This window comes from Cervus elaphus, chromosome 23, assembly GCF_910594005.1.
Source record: "Cervus elaphus chromosome 23, mCerEla1.1, whole genome shotgun sequence".
Taxonomy (NCBI): Eukaryota; Metazoa; Chordata; class Mammalia; order Artiodactyla; family Cervidae; genus Cervus; species Cervus elaphus.
The window spans coordinates 24,313,315-24,338,589 of NC_057837.1; the positions used below are offsets into that span (position 1 = coordinate 24,313,315).

The 25,275-nt window shown below is 39.6% G+C and overlaps 1 long non-coding RNA gene across 1 annotated transcript in view; it reads left to right on the forward strand.

Moving 5' to 3' along the window:
- The first annotated feature begins 490 nt into the window (after nucleotides 1–490).
- LOC122682234 overlaps nucleotides 491–25,275 on the forward strand; it is a 113,431-nt gene continuing 88,646 nt past the window's right edge. Inside the window, exons 1-3 of the long non-coding RNA XR_006337273.1 lie at nucleotides 491–809; nucleotides 2,816–2,908; nucleotides 8,687–8,757. This is a non-coding gene — a long non-coding RNA (uncharacterized LOC122682234). The remainder of the gene's footprint in view (nucleotides 810–2,815; nucleotides 2,909–8,686; nucleotides 8,758–25,275) is intronic.

Genomic DNA, 25,275 nt, shown 5'->3' on the forward strand with positions numbered 1-25,275 from the left:
TGGGGTCACAAAGTCGGACATGACAGAGCGACTAACAGAGTGTACTATTTAGCTAGTACAATCTGGATATTATTCCAGGATTTTGCGTTTAGTTGTCAGCCAAAAATGGAAAAAGTAAGAGACTTTTACAAAATACGCATTGGGGTAGGGTGCGAGGTGGAGTGAACTTCCTCTGCTTGAACACATCAGAGATAAATATTAATAATATGCATATTTTCTCATACCAATTACCAACTAGTTGCCATTTAGATGAACGCCTCACAATAAATATGTTCTGGCACTACGATTTTTGTGAAGTAGGTTTATATTTGAAAATTTAAGAAACTGTTATTCATTCACTCATTTATTCAATTGATTTCACTCCTCTCCCTCTCTTCACTCGGGGCTCCTCCCACCTCGTCACTCGGGGCTCCTCCCACCTCCCTCAGAGGTTCTTCTTGCCCTCCTCTCTCAAAACTCCTCACAGCGTCGTCACTCGGGACTCTGAACAACTGCCTCCCTCAGGGCTTCTCTGGCTGTCCTCACATATGGCTCCTCTCACCCTTCTCGCTCAGGGCTCTTCTCACTCTCCTACCTCAGGGCTTCTCTCGTCCTCCTCACTCAAAGCTCCTCACACCCTCGTCACTCAGGACAACCGAAGCCCTCCCTCCTCGGAGCTTCTCTCACCCTCCTCCCTCTGAGCTCCGCACAACGCCCTCCGAGATCCTCTCGACCTCCTCACTCAGGTTTCCTCTCACCCCCTTCCCTCAGACCGCCCCACAACCTCCTAGCTCAGGGCTCCCTCCAAGAATTTGAAGGATTTTAAATAGGTGAGTAAACAAATAAAACCGTTTGCTTACTGTCTAAAAATATCACTGTGTTGTTAAGAGAATGAACTGCAGTAAGGCAAGAGGAAGAGGCCATTGCTCTAGTCAGGGTGAGAAGAAGGGAGAAAGGCAGTGGCCATGGAGAGAATCAGGCAGACTCAGATTTCATAGGTCTAGTTGAGTAAATAGAGAATTTGAACTCCACCCAGTTAATACCTCAACATTTTTTTCTTAGCTGAAAGGTGACGTTTTGTAAGAGATCTGTACATCATTGTTATCTCATCCATTCTGTACTTGATTCTGAATCGAATTTTACTGTTGGGTATATATTCTTGCCTGGAAAATTCCATGGGCAATTCCATGGGACCCTGGTGGGCTACAGTAAATGGGGCTGCAAAGAGTAGAATGCAACTGAGTGAGCACTGTCATGCAAAACAGGAGAACATACAGACTCATTATATATTAAAAATGATGTCCTGACTTAAGTTTTTAAAGTTCCAAGTAAGTAATTTCAGTGGGCAGTAAAGCTTTCCCTGTGTTGGATAATCCCAGATAATTGTTGGTAAGAACACAGTTCCTGTGTCACTGCAGTCACTTGTCTACTGAGTGGAGATGCATCAAGCAAGGAGGTCACAGAGTATGAAACCCACTGGAATAAATGTAAGATTGTCTGAGCAGAGGTCCTGTATCACTCAATGATATCATTGGGGAATATCACCCAATGATTTCTGATTTTGGTATAAGAATTCTGAACAATCAATTTGAGTCTTTTTGATTTGTAGATTTTGTATATGTGCTGCCGAAGCGAGCACTTGATTTGTAGATTTTGGAAGGTGATTTAGTGACGTGACTGAGGAGAGAAATCATCACTTCTTTTTTTATGGCATTCCTGCTGCATGCTTTGCACTCCATGTTTAAATGAACGTGTTTTCTTCTATTTGAGGAGATAATTCATACACCTGTGAAACAACGAACAAAACAGCTTGAACACTGAATATCACAATATGGTGGAAAGAGCATGGACTTCAAAATTAGACACAGTTCTCAAAGTCTGCTTCTTCCTCCCAACAAATGCATGCTTTTAGACAAATCATTAACCTCATCGAATCTTTCTCTTTCAGCTTAAAAACATTTTTAAAAAATATTTTTATTTATTTATTTATGGCTGCCCTGGGTCTTTGTTGCTGGGTCAGGCTTTCTCTAGTGGCAAGCAGTGTCTGCTGTTCGCTGCGGTGTGCAGCCTTCTCATTGTTATGGCTTCTCTTGTGGAGCACTGGGCTCTAGAGTACAGGCTCAGTAGTTGTGGCCTGTGGGCTTAGTTTCCCCATAGCATGTGGAATCTTTCCAGACCAGAGATCGAACCTGTGTCCCTTGAATTGGCAGGAGGATTCTTAACCACTGGAGCACCAGGGAAGTCCTCTTTTTTAGCTTTATCTAAGGGAAAAAATGGAAATATGGATTCATTTTCTGCCTTAGTATGCTAGGATTAAATAGAAAAATCTGAATGAGAATGAAAAGAAAAGAAAACTTGCACAGTAATAGGTACTTAAGGTATGTTTTTAAGTTTCAAGAGGGTGATTTTGAATTTCAGAGCAAGGAAAGCTTCCTCACATTGAAGGAGTTAGAATAATAGTTGTTAAGGAAGCAACACACACATTTGTTCTGATTGCCTCCAGGTTGGAAGTGCATGGCACAAAGTTTAGAAGCATTAGCTTTTGTGTTATTAAATAATCACAGACTTTGAAAGCATAAAATGTGCAGATCAGGCAAGTATAAAAAGAATTGGAAAGATGAGTATGGGCTTTTAGTAAGCTGGAAACTATTAGTCTCAGAAGGCTGATTAGAATGTAGATAAGTCTGTGGAAGAAGGGGTGTGACAGGAAACTAGAAATATCTATTACCTTTCTCTTCTGCACTGAAATTCTCTTCCCCAGCCAGGATCTGAGCTAGCGGAGTCAGCCAGACCAGATGATCTTTCTGTTTTCCTTTTCCTGGTTCAATTTTTGCAGGACTCTGACTCCCAGCCAGAGGAACTCAAAAAGTCTCTGCTTTCAGCAGCATGTTCTACTGCCAGCTTCTGTCTCCACATCTCCTAAATCAAGGTAGGCTTCTCCACTGCCAAAAGCACCGGACAAAAAGCAGAATGACCCTTTGATCTCTTATGTATGGAGCTCCTATGTTATGCAAAGAAGTTTATGGTGTGTTTTATAAAGAGAACTGAATTGGTGTTTAATCTCAAAGGCATTCAAGAGCTTAGAATCTAAGAAACTATGAATGTGTGAAATGAGATTGCGCTGATTCAAATGGTAAAAAATTCACCCTTAATGGATTGCTGAAGAGGGGCACTTACTCTTTAGAATGACACCGAGACAATACTGCACAGAGTTGTTGTTAGGAGTAAATGAGCAAATACACACAGAGCACTTAGATGTACCCTGTAGGCAGTGTGTGTTCAATAAATGTGAGCTGCTACTGACTTCAAACAGTGTTGCCTAATATGTCTTGTGGTAAAAATCTCTTGGGGGGATTTGTTACATTTAGAGATTTCCAAATCCCTCCCAGAAAATGATTATATTTCAGTTGGTCTGAACAGGGTAGTGGGAAGTGGAATCCTTACAGTTAATAAATGTCTCAGAATTCTTTAGATTTCTCAAGTTTAGAAAACACCACCTTAGTCAAAATGTACAAACTTCCAGTTATAAATAAATCCTGGGGCTATAATGTACAGAATAGTGACTATAGTTAATAATACTATATTGTATATCTGAAAGTTGATTGAGAAAATTCCCTTCTGGACAAGATTCACCCTTCTGGAAGCCATTAAGAACATTTATGATTTATGGGTAGAAGATAAAATTTCAGTGTTAACAGGAGTTTGAAAGAAGTTGATTCTAACACTCATGGAATACTTTGAGGGACTCAAGCCTTCAGTGGAGGAAGTAACTGCAGGTGTGTGGGAAGTATAGAAATAATCAAAACAATAATAATTATTAGTGATTATTACTTTTTAGCATACAGAAGAAGGAGAAAAATGATCCACTCTGTTCAATATGCTAGATATACCACAGTTTCCTCTTGGTTTTAACTGAAATAGAACAGGTTAATCAGAGCAGAGAGAAAATGGACTTTACAACAAAAAATTAATAAACTCAAACCTTAGTGAAAACAGTTGAGAGGCCAGGATGGGGAGGGCCCATGCCCCCTGGCAATAGTGGAGCCCAACAGGAAGAAGAAAGACTTCCTTTTCTCACCTGGCAAGAGCTCAGCCAATGAGAGACTGTCACAACTCAGCCAATGAAAAGTCACTAGGCTTCCAACTCTCATTTCCTCCAATAGACTCTTTGTTTACTACAGCACTTCGACTTTTCTACTCTTTGAAAGAGTTCTCTGCTTGCTCTGTGGGGCTTGCACAGTGGCTCAGTTTGGCTATAGACCACATTTGCAATTCTTTGTTGATTTCAAGTAAGCCCATTTTTGCTGGAGAAATAACTATTGTCTATTTGTTTCAGAGCAGTAATAACCAACTTCCTGTCTCCCTCCTTTCCCATAATAATTCAAGAAAAGCCAAGGGACCAATTAAGACCTCCAAGTATGCTTTGATTTGTGACCTAGGGCTATTCTTCACAGACCAGAGGAGCTTGCTTCTTGAGTGTTTGTCATTTCAAAATTTATGTATTCTTGTACAATGGTGATTTCAGGAGGAGTTGCATTTTAAATGTGGTAAATGTGTTGAAGGGTATTTTAAATTTGTTGATTGTCTGTCGTCTCATGGCAAAAGTGTTCCTAATGATTCTTAAATAAGCATATTTTCTTGGCATTGAGTAGTACAGTCAATGCCAGGTGGAAAATACTGACACCAGGTTTAAATTGTAAAGTGTTTTGCATGTTCTAAGGGCAACACTTAGTGAATTATGTTTGGAAATGTAATTTCTTCAATGAACTATTTGTGAATTTGTGGATGCAGTGTGCCCAGCTTCTCGGTTGCTGTTTGATCTCCTGGGCACACATCCACTAAATCACTGAAGTCGCTCAGTCGTGTCCAACTCTTTGCGACCCCGTAAACTGTAGCCTACCAGATTTCTCCGTCCATGGGATTTTCCAGGCAAGAGTACTGGAGTGGGTTGCCATTTCCTTCAGAGGATCTTCCCGACCCAGGGATGGAACACGGGTCTCTCTCATTGTAGGCAGACGCTTTACCGTCTGAGCCACCAAGGAAGCCAATAGATCACCAGCACTATTTAAATTGTTTCCTCTTCCTCCTCCTTCTTTCTCTTCACCCCTCTGCTCCTTTGTCCTCCACTTTTGCTCCACGCCAAAGGCTTATAGTTAAATTCCATCCGTACATTCCCATACATTAATTTGTGTCTGATGTAACTCCACAGTATTTGGCAAGTCATGGTATTTTTGCTTCTCTATTCTTTTCACTCACATTAAATCAATTCAAGAAACCCAGAATGTTTGATTTAGATAAATGCAACTAACAGCATTGGAGGTTGCTTATGTGCATGTTTTTGCAAAGTAATCTGATCTTAAAAGGTAATTGTATTAGGACCTTGCCAAAGTCAGGAATAAAATACTCTTAAAACAAATCACAACTACTTCTGATTTTCTAGAGTTAGCAAGGAGCAGGACTTTGCAGGCAACAAAAGTTAATGACTAGCCAAAGGGTTTTTCAACTCTCCTCTTTATTTTCTACCTAAAACCATGTTAAGCCATACCTAGATAATATGCTCATTGATTTTCAGGTATCTACAAATAAGATAGTCTTCATAAAATCTTGAAACAGTCTTGGACTCTTATTAACTTGGACAAAAGTGAACACAAAGGAATTTGCCTGCAGCACACAGCTGGGCCCTGTGACCCCACTGACCCAGCTTCTCTTCTAAAGGGTAGCAGTGTTCTGCCCTTTACATCTCCTCTACAATAGAAAATGTCAGTGAGAAGACACCCAGCCTTCGCTCTTCTCCCACGGGGAGCATGCTCACTGGGCAGTTTTTCTCTAATAATCTTAACTGGCAAAAGTGCACACATTTTGAACTGAGAGAAAATTCTTATGGCATTTTGCAAACATCATGTAGCTGCAAATATTTGTCTTCTGGGGAAGAACTTGCAGAGCCTTGTGGTAAGTTGCTTAATAGTAGTCATGGTCTGTTAATTCCATTTTTTCTTTCTTCCTAAGAAAGAGTGAAAAAAATAACTGTCTGGTGAATATCAGGATTCTTAGGCTCATATAGGAGCACTGAACCAAAGGTCTCCCAGAACAGCAGTGTTTTATTCTAAAATATAAAAATTGACTTACCAGAGCAGGGATCTTGACTAGAGTCCATGGCTCTTAGGGGAATTTTTGACAGGAATGCAGGATGCTGAAGACCTCTCTAAAAAAAAGAAAGAATACAAAATATAAGTTTTTTTGTATGTACATTTCATCAGTTTTTCTAAAGCTCCCCTGACTTTCTAAAATGATCTTCTTTTGCAGCAATCCAGAAGCTAAGGTTTGCCTCTCAAAGTTAATTCTGAATTGGCATATGAAACTTACATGCCATTGCCTAATTCCATTTTTTGGAATGTTAAGTAAAACAAACACCTAGGAAACAAGGACAATATTAGAATATGACTGAGTCTTGCCCTGCTTTTTCTTGTTTTAACTTAGTGGTACTGTATTGATTTCAAGAGCTTTGCACTGAAATGTGTTGTTCAGTTCAGTTCAGCTGCTCAGTCGTGTCCAACTTTTTGCGACCCCATGGGCTGCAGCATGCCAGGCTTCCCTGTCCATCACCAACTCCCCGGAGCTTGCTCAAACTCATGTCCATTGAGTTGGTGATGCCATCCAACCATCTCATCCTCTGTCATCCAGTTCTCCTCTTGCCTTCAATCTTTTGCAGCATTAGGGTCTTTTCCAACGAGTCAGTTCTTTGCATCAGGTGGCCAAAGTTTTGGAGTTTCAGCTTTGGCATCAGTCCTTCCAATGAATATTCAGGACTGATTTCCCTTAGGATTGACTGGTTTGATCTCCTTGCAGTCTATTCTCCGTCATCACAGTTCAAAAGCATCAATTCTTCAGTGCTTAGCTTTCTTTATAGGCCAGCTCTCACATCCATACATGACTACTGGAAAAATGATACCTTTGATTAGATGGACCTTTGTCGGCAAAGTGGTGTCTCAGCTTTTTAATGTGCTGTCTAGGTTAGTCATAGTTGCAGTCACCATCTGCAGTGATTTTGGAGCCCAAGAAAATTAAGTCTGTCACTGTTTCCATTGTTTCCCCATCTATTTGCCATGAAGTGATGGGACCGGATGCCATGATCTTTGTTTTCTGAATGTTGAGTTTTAAGCCAGTTTTTTCACTCTCTTCTTTCACTTTCATCAAGAGGCTCTTTAGTTCCTCTTCACTTTCTGCCATAAGGGTGGTGTCATCTGTGTGCCTGAGATTATTGATATTTCTCCTAGCAATCTTGATTCCAGCTTGCACTTCATCCAGCCTGGCATTTCGCATGATGTACTCGTCACGTAAGTTGAATAAGCAAGGTAACAATATACAGTCTTGATATATACTCCTTTCCCAATTTGGAACCAGTTTATTGTTCCATTTCCAGTTCTAACTGTTGCTTCTTGACCTGCATACAGATTTCTCAGTAGTCAGATAAGGTGGTCTGGTATTCCCACCTATTGAAGAATTTTCCACAGTTTGTTGTGACCCACACAGTCAAAGGCTTTGGCGTAATCAATAAATCAGAAATAGATGTTTTTCTGGAATTTTCTTGCTTTTTCTATGATCCAACAGGTGTTGGCAATTTGATCTTTGGTTCCTCTGCCTTTTCTAAATCCAGCTTGAAATGTATTGAAACACCACTAATTGAAACAGAAAGATAGTTACTTCATTTGAGTAAATGTATGGTACTTTATGGGTTTCCCAGGAGGTGCTAGTGGTAAAGAAACCACCTGCCAATACAGGAGACACACAGGAGATGTGGGTTTGATCCCTGGGTTGAAGATCCCTGGAGGAGGCATGGCAACCCACTCTAGTAGTCTTGCCTGGAGAATCCCATGGACAGAAGAGCCTGGTGAACTATAATCCACAGGGTTGTAAAGAGTTGGATATGACTGAAGCAACTTACCAAACCACACACATGGTACTTTAAAACTAAGGTTCTTGGTTTGTCAAATACAATCAAAACTACATACAATGTTTGGCGATTTGAAAGAAAAGATTGGGTTTTTAAATGTGAAAAGCCTTTTTTTTTTTCTGAGTAGAAAAATTGGGATCACTTTTTCCTTTCTTTAACTCAGTTTTTCTGCATTGCTTAGATAGGTTTTAAAAGGGCACTTTTCTTGTATAAGGGAAACCCTGTCTTAGACACTGTTAATGAATTATAACACCACTTATAGCAACAGGACAGGCAGGCCTGTTGTGCTACAGTCCATGGGGTTGCAAAGAGTTGGACACGACTGAGCGACTGAACTGAAGTGATAGCAACAGTTTGATCACAAATAGTGATGAGAAAAATCCATAAATACTAGGTGGACCTTTAAGTAGAAATTTTACAAAATTTGGGGAAATTGGCACTGAAAATGTCAGTTCAATGGAAGTTTGTTAGCTAAGTTTTGGGGTAAGTTTACCTACACCTCTTGAATACCTTCAAGCAGGGTTTAATTTGGTGTCATCCTGTTTAAGAGCATTTATTAACCCCAAGAGCTAAATGGAAAGAATTCCTATAATTAAGTACATTGGTTTGTTTTTATGTGGTTCCATAATGTAATATATTAAGCTCTTACTAGACTTTGGACCCTGTGTGTGCTATCTGGTTTATGGGAATTTTCTCATTCAGTTTGTCAACAACTTTTATGTGATAGTAATTAAAACAATCATCCTTGTTTTGCAGATAGAGAAACAGGACTGGAACCCAAATTCTAGGATTCAAGAGCCTGCACTCTCCGCTGTACAAAACTTATTGTAAGTAAAATTAAATATTAATAGTAAATAAGCAAAGTGAAGAATTACATTTTTTAATTATGGAAAATTTCATGGGTTAAAGAATTGTAGGGATAAAGAACTTGCAGGTTTTCCAGTGGGTAAGAATCCACACTCCCAATACAGGGAGCATGGGTTCCATCCTTGGTCATTGAACTAAGATCCCACATGCTTCATGGTGCTGCCAAAATAAAAGAATTGTACAGTGAACCCTCATACACCCATCCTCCAGCTTTGACAATCATCAACACACGGCCAATATTGCTTTGTCTGTAGCCTTGTCTTCTGTCCCATCTCTGTTATAAGGCAAGTCTCAGACATCGTATTGTTTCACTTAAGGGAATATTTAAATTAAATAAAGATATATGTATCTAGGTAAGAATAAATATTAATAATATCTGGGAATTTTTAAAAAGTACATTCTCTTGTATCATCTCATTTCATTCTCATCATGATCTTTGAATTGCTGATGTTTATTCCCATATTGGAAATGAGTCTCTACCAACTTGTAAAACAAATAATGACAGAGTTGAGACTGAAATTTAAGCCATCAGGTTCTAAGTTTCAGCCTCTTTCCTCTGCACAATTGTAGCTTTACAGACTGTTATAAATGGACTTCAGCTACATCACTTATGTGAGTGAGAAAGGGAATTTAAAATGGTTCATGCATTTTACAACTTGATCTTCCATTCTTTGAGAGTGTTTCTGGAGTTCATTCTCCTTACATCAGTAACTGTTTTTAGTCCCGTGTTGTAAAATTGAGACTCTCAGAACCTTGCAGGAAATTACTCTTAGTACGAACAAGGCACTGGGTTTAGACTAGATTAATAAGTAATTGGCACATTCTCTGTCCTGGTTAAATTCACTTCTCTGTGCTTCAGTTAGAACTGAAACTCTGACTCAGTTCCTGAGAGCCGTGTTTATGCATTTACTTTTGTGCTTAAACTTGCTGTGTTTTCATGGGATACCAAAATGAACAGAGCAGTTTCTGGCCTCAAGAAACTTATAATATAATGGTAGGGGGAAATATCTATTTACAGAAATAAATATGAGCAAAGAAAAACATGTCATGGTCATATACAGATAGAAAGTTTAGAAAAGAAAGTGAAAGTGAAGTCTCTCAGTCGTGTCCAACTGTTTGCGACACCGTGGACTGTAACCCACCAGGCTCCTCCATCCGTGGCATTCTCCAGGCAAGAATACTGGAGTGGGTTGCCATTTCCTTCTCCAGGGGATCTTCCCAACCCAGGGATCAAACCCAGGTCTCCCACATTGCAGGTAGATACTTTAACCTCTGAGCCACCAGGGAAGCCCCAGGAAGTTTAGAAGATTAACACAAATATCCACCATTTATGAATGACTTCCCTGTTAGGCAACAGGGATGTGCTTTATTTTTGTAATGCTTCAACACACACACACGTATGTGTGTGTGTGTGTGTGTGTTTTAAATGATCATATTTTGATTTCAGCCTGGAGTTTTGTTCCTTTTATGGCCGCACTCCATGCCATGTAGGACCTTAGTTTCTCAATTGGGAATCGAACCTGAGGCCTCTACATTGGAAGGCAGACTCTAAACCACTGGACCTCCAGGGAAGTCCCTCAACACACATCTTAAAAGGGAAATGCTATTAACCGAGCTACCCATGATGAAGTTGAAGCTCAGATAGGAGGTGACAATGGAAATTGGCCTTCAGGGGTGGGTAGTTGGGCATCCCTGGTGAGTTGGGCATCCCAGGTGAGAGAATGATAACAGAGAAGCACTGAAAGAGCAAGCGTCTGGGAAACCGAGAAACATCCCAGGTTCAGGGATCAGGAAATAGCGACTAAAATGGTCAAAAGCATATTTGAGGCCTCTATCTGTGATGTAGGCTGCACAAAGAAAGTGTGGTTTCAATGAGGTGTTTGCTAATTCATGAAATTCCAGTGGACGTTGGTGTGATGTGACTGTTTTGGGGGAGGCCATGCCTTTAGAATTTATGAAACGTTCTGATTTGTACTTTTCATTTTCCCCTGTGATTCTTCCGTTTTTGTTTTTTTTTAATTCTAGACAGTCTGTAGTCAGATCTCTCCTTTAAGCAATTTGCTAGCAGCTGAACTTTGGATAAAGCCTTGTAAACCATCTCCATCATCATATTACTTACAAAGAATAATTTTATAGTAAGTCAGTGAAGACATTTTTAATTTTATATTGTTTAATCATCTTTGTTTCATTTGGTTGTAGCCTAAGCACTTGTTTTTATTACTATCCAGGTGTCTCTTAATTAGATTTGATTGGTAGTTTTTTTTTTTTTTTCAAGTTAAGAATTAATAAATGTTACAGATGTGAAGCTATTGTGGATGATCCTACAATGGTGGATAAATGTCATTATACATTTGTCGAAATCTGTAGAATATACAACATCAAAAGTGAACCCTAATGTGAAAAAAACGTAAAATGAACTTTGGGTGATGATGACGTGTCAGCGTAGATTCATTGATTGTAACGCATGTTCCGTGCAGGTATGGAAGCTGATAGTGGGGAGGGTAGGCATGTGTGGGGGCAGAAGATGTATGGAAAATCTCTATAGCTGCTGCTTAATTTTTCTATGAACCTAAAACTTCTCTGAGAAATGAGGTCTATTAAAAAATGTAATAGAAGTAGAGAACGAACGAAAGACCAAAGCCTTCTATCTGGGTATTTTCATGTGTTGAGTTCAGAAATGGGTGGTAGAGATGGAAGTATTTTGTCAAATGTACCTGGAGGCAACAAGATGCTGGGGTTCTTCTGGCCGCAGGAGTGGTAGCAAGAAGATCTTTAGACATAATGAATCTCTTGTGGTGTGAGTAGAGTCAGCCAATGAGAAGATGACAGAGGAGGGATCTCAGAGTCAGAAAAGCTATTATAAAGTTCTAGCAGTGCAGGATTTGTTCTCCTGTACCATTCAGAGGTGATGCAGACTTGGCCTCGATTTCCAAAAAGCTTTTTAGTGATGTCTTCCCTTAAGAACAACTCTTGATTTTGTGATGGAATTTGGCTCTTAGGTCATTTTTCATTTTTATTTTAAAGCTTAAAACACAAAGAGAAACATACATATCTAATCTTATTTAATCTGTCAAGTCCTGCCAAGTCTCTTTCTCTCTCAATATTTTGTTAGAAACTGGTAGCAATGAAATAAATATCCTTGGCATTTACATGCCTTTTTGCTCTCACATGCCTGCTTAACTTAAATACCCTCTACTATCACTTATTTTTCCATCTCTGAATTTTAATTTTCACTGAATACCTTCTTTTTAAAAAAAAGTTTTAAAAATTGAAGTATGATTGATGTACAGTATTATATATGTTGCAGGTATACAATACAGTGATTAGCAATTTTTAATTTTTTTATATTTATTTATCTGGCTGCATCGGGTCTTGGTTGTGGCATTCAGAATCTTTCGTTGCTGCACACAGATTCTCCAGTTGTGTCATGTGGGCTCCAGAATGCATAGGCTCAGTAGTTGTAGCTTAGTTGCTCTGTGGCAGTGGGCTCTCAGTTCCCCAACCAGGGATTGAACCCACGTTCCCTGCTTTGCAAAGTGTATTATTAATCACTGGACCACCAGGGAAATCCTAATTAACAACTTTTAAAAATTATACTCCAGGACTTTCCTGGTGGTCCAGTAGTTAGGAATCTGCCTGCCAATGAAGGGACATGGATTCGATTCCTGGTCCAGGAAGATCCCACTTGCCACAGGGCCACTAAGCCATGTACTGCGGCTACTGAGCCGGTGTTCTAGAGTCTGTACTTCAGAACAAGAGAAACCACTGCAGTGAGAAGTGTGCACACCACAATGAAGGTTAGCCCTGGCTCACTGCAGCTAGAGAAAGCTCATGCACAGCAACGAAGAGCCTGTGCAGCGAAATAAATAAATTATTAATAAAAAAAGCCTTACTCCATTTCATTTAGTTTTTATAAAATATTGGCTATATTCCCTATGTTGTACAATATATCCTTATAGCTTATTTTATACATAATAGTTTGCACTTCTTAATCCCCTATCCCTATATTGTCTTTCCCCCTTGAATACTTGCTTTTGAATCTTAGTATTAAAAGCTATAATATGAAAAACATCTTCAGAAACAGCAACAATATTGCATTGGGATCTGGAACGATGGTTGTTTTATTTTGGTATTTCTATATGGCTGATTTCTGAGGTTTCAATCTCTAATCTTGTATGTCTTCATTTGTTTAGGGGCCTGGGTCCTGGCCCAATACTTTCACTGCTTTAAGGAACTGTATGACTTGTGATTACAGGAGGGGACTAACTGGGCCAGGATATGAGGATTCTTGATCAACCCTTTAGTCATTTTTCTGTAGTGTTATTCAGTTCAGTTCAGTCGCTCAGTTGTGTCCAACTCTGCAACCCCATGAACTGCAGCACCCCAGGCCTCCCTGTCTATCACCAACTCCCAGAGTCCACCCAAACCCATGTCCATTGAGTCGGTGATGCCATCCAACCATCTTAACCTCTGTCATCCCCTTCTCCTGCCCTCAATCTTTCCCAGCATCAGGGTCTTTTCAAATGAGTCAGCTCTTCCCATCAGGTGGCCAAAATATTGGAGTTTCAGTTTCAGCATCAGTCCTTCCAGCGAATATTCAGGACTGATCTCCTTTAGGATGGACTGGTTGGATCTCCTTGCAGTCCAAGGGACTCTCAGGTCTTCTCCAACACCACAGTTAAAAAGCATCAATTCTTCAGTGTTCAGCTTTCTTTATAGTCCAACTCTCACATCCATACATGACCACTGGAAAAACCATAGCCTTGACTAGACGGACCTTTGTTGACAAAGTAATGTCTCTGCTTTTTAATATGCTGTCTAGGTTGTCATAACTTTCCTTCCAAGTGTTATTAGTGAAATCAATTAAGTCCTTTTGTGTAATTCTAATCATAAATCTGGTGTCATCTATATCAGTCTTATTGAATAGTAGGAAAGAAAATTGGTATGAGCCTGAGGGAGATAAAATAATTAAGTATCTTGGATTCAGCTATTGTACTTTTAGCTAAAATAACAATATTTACTGTTCTTCCAGTGCATGCTCAGTTGAGTCCGACTCTTTGCAACTCTATGGACTATAGCCCTCCAGGCTCCTCTGTCTATGGGATTTCCCAGGCAAGAATACTAGAGTGACTTGCCATTTCCTTCTCCAGGGGATCTTCCCAACTCAGGGATCAAACCAGTGTCTCCTGTGTCTGCTGCATTGCAGGTGGATTCTTTACCCACTGAGCCACCTGGGAAGCCCAATGTTTACTTTTAGAATGCTTTATTTTCTTAAAAAGAAACCCTGCATATTTTTCTACATAAATAATGTTTTTATGTTGAAATGTATTATTTCTTAAGAGAAATATAGCTTTAGGCTTTTTTCTTGCAGTGCAGTCTGCCAATCAGAGAAATTGAGTGAATGCCTAAGACACCAGCCATGAACACCTATGTCCCTGAATTCATTTTCTTCCAGCATATTTTATTAATTTTTTCATATTCCATAAAGTATCTATGAGTCCTATGTCCAAAAATCTTGATTTTTTTTTAATACTGCATAATTGTGTACTTTCTAACTGGTGATCTCTTGTTAATCATTTGCAAATATTTATCTGCATCCTGCTAACATTAAATATCCTGGGATTACTTGCTGCATCAAAATGTTACATAGTTCTTTGGCTGTTTAAATGTCTATTATTGATGTCTCAAGTGATTATTTATAATTTAATTTTTCAATTAGTCTTGTTAAGTAAGAAGGTAAAGCTACTTTCTTCAAAAGAGATTATTTGACCATATTTTTAGGAAATCAAAGATATTTCCTATGAGTACTTCAATGATCACTACTATTTATATACCCAAATATGTCATCGATTCCTGTCAGTTTTGCTACTTAAATATCTTTTCATCTCCCTTCTCTTAGTTCAAGTGCCTTATTAACCAGTTTTTCTTAATTCTAGCATCAACCCTCTGCAGAGCATGCAAAGCCAAGAGAATTTTTTTCTTTTTGATATTTTTTCCTTAAAATTTTTTATTACACCCAAAATGAGTATTCATTATAAAAAGGTTAGAAGATACAGATATTTAAAAATAATAAACATAAAGCTTATTTATAAAGCAGAAGTAGAGTCACAGATGTAAAAAACAAACTTCGATTATCAGGCTATAAGAGGGGAGGGGTAAATTAGAAATTGGGACTGATGTATACACACTTGTTGTTCAGTAGCTAAGTTGTGTCCGATTCTTTGTGACCCCATGGACTGCAGCATGCCAGGCTCCCCTGTTCTCCATTATTTCTTTGCTCAAATTCATGTCCATTGAGTTAGTGATGCTATTTAACCATCTCATCCTCTGCTTCCCTCTTCATATACACACTACTATATATAAAATAGATAACTAATAAGAACTCTCTGTATAGCACAGGGACCTCTGTACATTACAATACTCTGTAATGGCCAATATGGAAAAAGAATCTAAAAAGAAAGAGTGATTATATGTGTAACTAATTCACTCTGCTCTACACCTGAAACTAACACAACATTGTAAATCAACTATACTCCAATAAAATTTTTTTATGAAAGAAACAAAAGATACCTGTAAGCCACCAGCCAGATGAATGACTGTTAAAAATATTTGTTATGCATTCCCTCAGACTCTTTTAGACATGCAAATAGTAGAATGTTATGTAAGATTGAACACAGGTAATTTTTGAATCCTTGATGAGGAGAGATGGAAAATAAACTGAACTGAGATTTGCAGTCTGACCTACAGTGGATACGGATGGTGCACCCACTGTGCTAATAGACTCATCAGACCATTGGTTGGTGATTGATAACTGGTCGATTGTATTTTAAAGGACCATATGGCCAAATCCCATATCTTGTTGCAGTTACGTCTTTTTCTGAGAGAAATAGATGTCCTTACTGTCTGTCATCTTAGGACTGATCAACCCTGGAGCCTGAAACTTGGAAGGCAAGCTGAGACAAAGTAATAGGCATTTCTTATTGTAACACCAAACGTTCCTTTAGTCTAAATTTTGAGGAACAAGATTCCAAGACATTTCTAATGAAGTAACAGCTCTGGAAACATGGAGGAGGCTGGAAGCAAATCAGCCCTATTAGTGACCAAGAAAATAATGTAGGCGTGAGCAGTAGAAATTCTGAGTTATTCTTCTTGTGGTGCCTCCTTCGCAGTATTGGCAAAACTACAGTGAGACTAATGGGAATTATAGCCCACTTCTGCTGAACTATGGGGAAATAAAGGAAAGGGTCCATTTGATACTTGAGTCAAAAATTAAATGACTAATAAATACAACTAGAAAGAGCAGACAGAGCCAAGATAGCCGGAAAGTAAATGTCTTTGAAATAGTTTCCGTCTCTGGCCAGTAACTTAAATTCAGCAGTAACATCCAGTAAGTAAATTATAGTAGACAATTGACATTACTTTTTCAGAGTTGGCGGAACTTAATTTACTTGCACTACATGTTTATAATCCTTTGTGTGGCAATAACTGAATGACCTTTAAAAGGTAAATTCTTCTCTAGGTGTTTGATTTTTAGCTAGATAATAATCCTTTGAGAAAACAAGTCTTCATAAATAATAAGTAGCCATGTCTATCTTTGATTTCATTGTTCTGAATCTCTTCATTGTTGACTGCCATTCACAGTTTTTTTTCTTCTTTTTTTTTATGATAGTCCCCCCACCCCCAACAATATTTCCATGTTGCCTTCCATGATGATGTTGCTTTAGTGCTTTTTGTCTGATCTGTTGTGAAGGAACTTGCAGCTCTTCAATTTCAATCTATCTTGCTAATGCTTCCTTTCTTGTTCTATAGTGGAAAGTAGATATGAGATTTCCTGGGTCTCAAAAGGCAATTTTATATACCAATTACTTTAACCTAATCTCTTTGAAATGTGGTCATGTGTGGATGTGAGAGTTGGACTGTGAAGAAAGCTGAGCACTGAAAAATTGATGCTTTTGAACTGTGGTGTTGGAGAAGACTCCTGGGAGTCCCTTGAACTGCAAGGAGATCCAACCAGTCCATCCTGAAGGAGATAGGTCCTGGGTGTTCATTGGAGGGACTGATGCTAAAGCTGAAACTCCAATACTTCGGCTACCTTATGCGAAGAGCTGACTCACTGGAAAAGACCCTGATGCTGGGAGGGATTAGGGGCAGGAGGAGAAGGGGATGACAGAGGATGAGATAGTTGGATGGCATCACCGACTCGATGGGCATGAGTTTGAGTGAACTCCAGGAGTTTGTGATGGACAGGGAGGCCTGGTGTGCTGTGATTCATGGGGTCGCAAAGAGTCGGACACGACTGAGCGACTGAACTAACTAACTAATCTCTTTGATAACAATAATTAATATAGTGTATTTAAATAGCTAAGTTTTCCCTCTGCACATCCTGGCCTCTGACGTGTCACTGATCCCGTGTATCTACTTAGACCACAGGGAGGAGGGTTTTCCAATGAACATAAAAATAAAGTCAGCTTTTCCATTCCTAAAGCTAGTTTTACTTTATTGTTGTATAACAGATTCAAGTGGGAATCTGTTCGGTAAGTTATCTTTTGTTTCTTAAAGATACTCTTCTCACAGAATTAAGCTAAGTACCTTTTCAGTCTTTTTCTAAGTATTTTACATTTGAGGATCTGAAATGAGAATATTTTGGCTTTTACAGCACCAAGCTTATGTCTGAACTTTTTATAATGAAATAAAATACAGCAGGATGACTTCTGTTTTATAAATTCCTTTATACTAATTGAATTAAATGCATGCTCATATTTAAATTTTATGTACACTAATATTTAAATATTTGTCTTCTCCTAAGGCCCAAGATGGCAGGTGTTTATACCACTAGATCTCCAAGTTTTTGCTTGCATCCTGATTGCTTTGGAGAATATTGGGTCCCCTCAAGTTTCAGTAGGTTTGGGGAGGGGCCAAGAATTCACCTTTCTAACAAGGTTTTAGGTGATTCTCATGCCTGATGACCCCATTTGGAGAACATACTGATGTGAACATTCAGAGGGATGGACTTCATAGGTCTTGCCTAGATACTAGAATGTTTTTTTACTATTAGACACAGACAGGGATCCTTCATGGATGGTCCAGTCCTAAGACCTGTGGTCTTACATCTTCATCTAATTTTATGACTTTTGGGGTTTAATTTCATGTCATGTCGTTTGGAATTTAACTTAATGGTGTTACCTTTGGAGTTCTGGTCCAGATGATGGGAAGAGGGCTGATGCTGTTAGCTCCAAATCACCTAGGGAATAGGCAGGAGTACAGGAGTTTGTTACATGGGTTTATTCAAGTTGAGCTGGAAGTCCAGGTGGAGGTGTGCTAAGGGCAAGTAGAAATGATGGGGCATCACTCAGGAGAAAGAATGAGGCTGCAGAGTGAAGGGAAACCAAAAACTTATTGATGACAGATGCATATATCACCTCCTTTCATTTAATCCACACAAGTCAACTGAGGGTGGGGAAAAATATTTCTATTTTTAATAGATGAGGCAGGCACCAGAGACTTGGAAAGGTTAAGTAACTTGTCATTGTCTAAGGCCCAAATTTGAATCCCTGTTGGTCTATTTCTAGACTCCTTTTAAAAATATTTATTTCCTATTTCTTTATTTGGCTGCACTGGGTCTTAGTTGCGGTGTGAAGGCTCTTCGATCTTCTTTGTGGCATGTGAGATCTTCAGTTGTGGCAGGCAGGGTCTAGTTCCCGGACCAGGGATTGAACCTGGGCCCTCTACATTGGGAGCATGGAGTCTTAGCCATTCACTGCACTACCAGGGAATCCCTAAACTATATATCTGTAGATGAAGAAGCTTGAGAAGGGAAGGCAGGCGTAGTGTTCTGTCCTTCAAAGAGACTCTGTGGGATGAAGGCTGAAAAAAGGCCAATGAGGTTTGCTGTCTGAAAAGAAAACCTTCAGTGTTTTGTTTGTGGGAATACGTCCTCCAACAGCAGAGGAAAAGGAAGGAGACGTAGTAAGTGAAAAAAATTTTTGAACAAAAAAAAGAATTTTAAAAGGAAAAAGGCAAGAGAATGATATCTTGAGGATTAAAGCTTTCCCTAAAATAGTCACCTGTTAATGGACTGAACATTTGTGTCCCATCCAGGGTCATATGTTGAAGCCTCAACTCCCAATGTGATGGTATTTGGAAATGGGGCTTTTAGGAGGTAATCAGGACCTTTATAACCTAATCTAAATAAGAAAAGAGAGAGAAACCTCTTTCTTTATGTTCATGCACCCCAAAAAGACCTCCTGAGCACACAGCAGGAAAGTGGCCATCTGCATTCTGATCTTAGACTTCCAGCTTCCAGAACTCTGAGAAAATAAGATGTCTGTTGTTTCACCCAGTCTATAGTATTTTGTCATAGCAGCCTAAATTAAGACAGCACCCATGCAAATGGGTGATTTGTTTATGCAGACATAAAGGTTTTTGAGTATCTCAAATTGGCATTTCTTGGTGTTTTTCCCCATCCCTACTTCTGTGGGAACACTTGCAAACAAGCAGGGTATTCCAGTCTTGTCAGGCTTCTCCTGCCAAATATACTTAATTATGTAACTGGGTGAGGTGTGCATTGACTCTTACATAAGAACCGGTTTTTCTGTCATTTATTGAGCTGGATTGGGCTGCTTCTCTTTTGCTAGTGTTCATGTGATACGTGGGGTGGTGAAGGTGATGTTAAAAGCACCAGTTTGAGTTTGAGAGCTGATGAGCTTAAGTTCTTAACACTTAACCCTAAGGAAATCAATTCTATTACATTTGAGTCTTTGAAGTCTTAGAGAAATTACAAAAGAAATTAAATATTAAGTTATTGATTCTCATGGGTCAGTCCATTCACATAAAACATAGTATAAAATGTTATTTCATTTCTGCTATGAAATTATTTTATCTTTTGATTTTGAAATTGGAACAGAGATCACTTATAAATGACCATAGATTTTTTTTCTGCAGCCTGACTAAGTTGATTTATTACTGAGCTCCCAAGTATTTAACAGGTAGAGCCAAGAGAATGAACAATATGTTAAACATGAAACAAGGGTGGCTCAAATTATTTTTAGGACCTGGCAGAATATTAAAAGATCCTAATTAATGTCACAAGGAAAATGATATGACTGATATAACCCTATTTCTATGAACCGAAAAGAGTTTTTTAAATGATGTGTGGATTTTTATTTTCTCTGAAGCATACCCAAGCTAAGTTTTCAAAACTGCGAGGAGTTCTTCCTGAGGGTAAATATGAAGACTGTGTGAAGCCATACTCTTATTCTTTAGCAGTGAGAGGACTCTGGAGTAGACAGACCCTCAAACTTCCCCCAGAGTCAGCCCTGCATGTAAGTAAAATTTAAGAGCCATCCACACAAGATTATAGATTTTATATGTAGGCTTTTATAGGTCAATTGTGGCACTAACCTTCTCCTCCTCAGTCTCCTGAAAGACATCCAAATGTTAGAACATAGCTTTGAGTTACACACCAAACAGGTAAATTAGTAGTGGTAATTTATATTACCATCACCATTCTGTGTCTCAATTTGCTTATCTGTAAAATGGGGATAATAGTAGTACTCACCTTACAGAGCTGTTCTGAGGAGGAAATATGAATGTGTGTGAAGACCTTAGAACTATGCAGTATGACATATATGAGCAAGAAGGGAAGATGGGATAAGTCATTGTCCTTCAAGTTGTCAGCAAGGAGTGACCGGTAAGGTTGAGGGGTTTCTAACTAGGTAAGTTTGCCAGTGAACAGGGAGCCTGAAGAGTACTGGAGCAGAAGAAGCTGCCCAGGAGGCCACAGCTGAGATCCACCCGCTTTGCTCAGGGATGGGGATGAGGGTGGGATCTTGTTGGGACAGTGTCTCCCAGTTGATGGCTAGAAGAAGCAGGGGCAGTTTGTCTGAATTCCCTTTATGGGAACTACATTTTTGCTTTCTGACTGCAGTCATCTTGGGGCACACCCTCCACTTCAGCAACCTTTGAGAGCTGCCACTTTCAAAGACTCAGGGTCCACCTACAAGTAAAAGAGGTGCTTCTTCTTTTCCATGCTTTCATATCTGTAATGGGGGGAAAGCACGTTACTTGACTGTTTAAGCATGTATGGACAGATACTTTTCCTAACACTCCCCTCTGATCAAAGAATCACAAAGCCTCCTCTGGATGTATATTTAGAAATGCTGTCATGGTCCCTGTTTCCCGTTTGGGCATCTGTCGTGTGGCTGTTTCAGCATGCAGGTGAGACTCTTCCAGTAAACACATCGTACCATGTTGGGGAACAGTCTATAGTTGGCCATCATCAGCCTTGATACTTGTTTTATGATTTTACTGTAACAGGGCAAATTGCTTGGCCTCCCCAAGACTCCATTTCTCCTTTTGTAAAATGAGGGTGCCAGGTGGACCTCGAACTCCTTTGAGGTGTGACATCATATTTGAGAGATGTCATCCTAGTCACAAAGAAGGTGACTAGCTCCAGGGCTACTCATGTATTTCTTATGTACCAATCACAAAATCAAGTAGACAGAAACCCCTCTACTCATAACAATCTCAAAGAGACTGGATCTGGTGACTCAGAAGCCACTATGACAGCTGAGTTCCCCTTGGTCCCCATTCCTTTAGTCTGACATTCCCCTGCCCCACTCTCATATTACTTGAAGCAGGATTTGCTATTATTATTTCCTCGAGGCTTCCAATGTTCAAACCAGCCCATCAGAAAATTTCCTGGGCTCACAAAACTTCATGGGAGTGAAAGGTTTTAATTCCAGCCTATGCAGGATTCATCTGACCAGGGTGAGACTGTTTTCAAGAAGTATTGTGTAGGATCTTTCTGTTGTTGGCAATTGCTAATGGAACAATTGTCCCATAATACTTTGAACTGGATCATTTTCTAAACATGATCATGATAACATTGTTCTAGGCAGTTAGCAACTGTGGAGAGAGGGCATGCAAAGAAAATTATTTGATATGGGACTATGAAATTGCTGTGAGATTGCAAAATTGGATTTTTTATGTGTTTTAGGGATCGCTAAATGACCAGCAAAAAAGGTTAGTGCCAATTTCATCAGTGACTAGAAAAGTCTAGGGCGAAGTAGATATTTTGTCTGACACTGATGGGATTTGCTCCCTGCATATTGCTAGTACTTGGCTGTTTAAATATAATGATAGTCTGTATATGGAGAACATGTAAGGTTTGGATCAAAGGTTTCATAAATTATTTTGCAAGCTTCTTGTGTGTAGGGATCATCTAATACTTATACTTTGAATTACTCCAAGTATCTGACTTCATTTTATTTGTAATAGAGGTTTAACTGTTTCAAATGCTTTTTGAGATGAAGAGAGGAAATAACTATATACATAAATAAATTGCATAGTGTGTTCGATAAATATTTTAAGTGAAAATGTGGTTTTCCTGTTTGAGAGAGAAGCTTATAGGTACTTGAACAAATTGGTCTAAAGTGTTCTATTTCCATTTTATCATTCTGTTTTGGGGGCTGAGAGATTTAAGTGCTATCAAAGTGCATAAAATAAGTAATTTTCATAACGCCAGGAGAAATATCAACAACCTCAGATATGCAGATGATACCACTCTAATGGTAGAAAGTGAAGAGGAACTAAAGAGCCTCTTGATGGGGGGGTCAAAGAGGGGAGTGAAAAAGCTGGCTTAAAACTCAACATTCAAAAAATGAAGATCGTGGCATCCAGTCCCATCACTTCATGGCAAATAGATGGGGAAACAGTGGAAACAGTGACAGACTTTATTTTCTTGGGCTCCAAAGTCACTGCAGATGGTAACTACAGCCATGAAATTAAAAGATGCTTGCTTCTTGGAAGAAAAGCTATGACAAACCTAGGCAGCGTATTAAGCAGAGACATTACTTTGCTGACAGAGGTCCATATAGTCAAAGCTGTGGTTTTTCCAGTTGTCGTGTGCAGATGTGACAGTTGGGCTGTAAAGAAGGTTGAGCACTGAAGAAGTGATGTCTTTGAATTGTGGTGCTGGAGAAGACTGTTGAGTCCCTTGGACTGCAAGGAGATCAAACCTGTCAATCCTGAAGGAAGTCAACACTGAACATTCATTGGAAAGACTGAGGCTGAAGCTGAAGCTGAAGCACCAGTATTGTGGCCACCTGATGGGAAGAGCTGACTCATTGGAAAAGACCCTGATGCTGGGAAAGATTGAGAACATGAGAAGGGGTGACAGAGGATGAAATGGTTGGATAGCATCACCGACTCAACAGACATGAGTTTGAGCAAACTCCAGGACATAGTGAAGGACAGGGAAGCCTGGCGTGCTGCAGTCCATGGGGTCTCAAAGAGTCGCACATGACTTAGTGACTGAATGACAATGCAGTTAATATCCTGTCCCTGTTTTTCTTAGGCTCGAATGCTATCAGGCAACTTTACTAGGGATACTAACATCTAAAATACTCTGTAAAACATGTAAAAAGTTGTAAAGCTGGTAACGCTTCCTTTACCACTAACCCAGACCATGGCAGAGGTGTCTTGTCTTTTTCCGAGAGCTTCACAAGGCCCAGGAATACACGTCAGCCCGCTCCTTAGCATGAAACAGGAATTGTTTCACAGTTTCATCTCAGAGTGCAGGAGTTTGCATCTATTTTGAGTTCTTTCTTTCTTTTAGGCTTTTTTTTTTTTTTTTAAATGTGGACCATTTTTAAAGGCCATATTGAATTTGTTACAATATTGCTTCTGTTTTATGTTTTGGATTTTTGGTGTAAGGCATGTGGGGTCTTAGCTCCCTGACCAGGGATCGAACTCCCATTTCCTTCATTGGAAGGCAAAGTCTTAACCACTGGACTGCCAGGGAAGTCCCTATTTTTAATTATTTCTCAAAATTATGATATGTTGTAGACCTATAAGAAGCGTAGTTGTTTAGTTGCTAAGTCATGTCTTGACTCTTCTGCAACCCCATGGACTGTAGCCCAACAGGCTTCTCTGACGATGGCATTTCCCAAGCAAGATGGGTTGCCATCTCTTGCAGTGACTCTTCCTGACTTAGGGATTGAACCTGTGTCTCCTGCATTGGCAGGTAGTTTCTTTACCACTGAGGCACCAGGAAGCATAAGAAGCATCAGTTCAGTTCAATTCAGTCGCTCAGTTGTGTCCAACTCTTTGCGACCCCATGAACCACAGCACGCCAGGCCTCCCTGTCCATCACCAACTCCCAGAGTTTACTCAAACTCATGCCCATTGAGTCGGTGATGCCATCCAGCCATCTCATACTCTGTCGTCCCCTTCTCCTCCTGCCCCCTATCCCTCCCAGCATCAGAGTCTTTTCCAATGAGTCAGCTCTTGGCATGAGGTGGCCAAAGTATTGGAGTTTCAGCTTCAGCATCAGTCCTTCCAGTGAAGCATAGATGATGGTATAATGTGCACTCCACATCCTGATCACCTGGCTTAAGAGCTCAAACACAACTGAAGTCCCCATGAAACCCTATCATCTTCCTGCACCCTCCCAAGTTTTTATCCTTTTACGATACAAATATACCCTTAAAAATTTTGGTATTTTGGGCATCTCTTTTTTCAAATATAATATTTTATTTGTTCCAGGTTTCTGATGGGTTCATATGAAATATTTATTTATTTGGCTGTGCCGTGTCTCAGTTGCCCCATGCAAACTCTTAGATGCGGCATGTGGAATCTGGTTCTCTGACCAGGGATCAGACCGGGGCCCCTTGCATTGGGAATAAGGGATCTTAGCCACTGGACCACCAGGGAAGTCCCCCGCCCACAACCCACCCGACAGCATTTTTTAACCAACTCACACAATGGAATTGCTGATTGGTTGTTGAAAGAGATCTTGCCTACATTCCCTGTCACCTAGTGCCCAAAACAAAGATCTGACCAAATATTTCCCAAAAGCATTACACCAGGAAACCTTGACCCCATATTCGTTTCAATATGCCACTTAAGAAAAATAGCATCAGAAATACCTCTGATGAGAGCAGTAGTGGTATATCAACCTGCCAACAGACAGCAAGACAGCAGGTTTAGCTATGATATAGTGATTGTAATTATAGAATTAGGATTTCAAAGAAAATAATCTTTCGTTGTTGTTTAGTCACTAAGTCATGTCCAGCTCTTTGCAACCCCATGGACTGTAGCCTTGGCTTCTCTGTCCATGGGATTTTCTAGGTGATAATACTGGAGTGGATTGCCATTTCCTTCTCCAGAGGCATGCCTTTAATTTTATTCAGCAAATAGACCAGCTCTTTTCCCTTGAGCAGTTGTTTCAAACTCTTCTCAGTGTCAATGAATACTGTATTAAACATTTAAAAAAAAATTTCTCCATCTCTTATGTAAGAATCTCTTCAGGAATACACATGAGGGAGTAGAATGGCTGGGTCCTAGGGTACACACATCTTTACCAAGGCCAGCTCTGGCCAAATGGTTCTCTAAACTCTGTGCCAATTGACAGTTTGCCTGAACGTCATTTCTGTTGCTCCACATTCTCACTCTTATCATCAGAATTTTTCATTTTT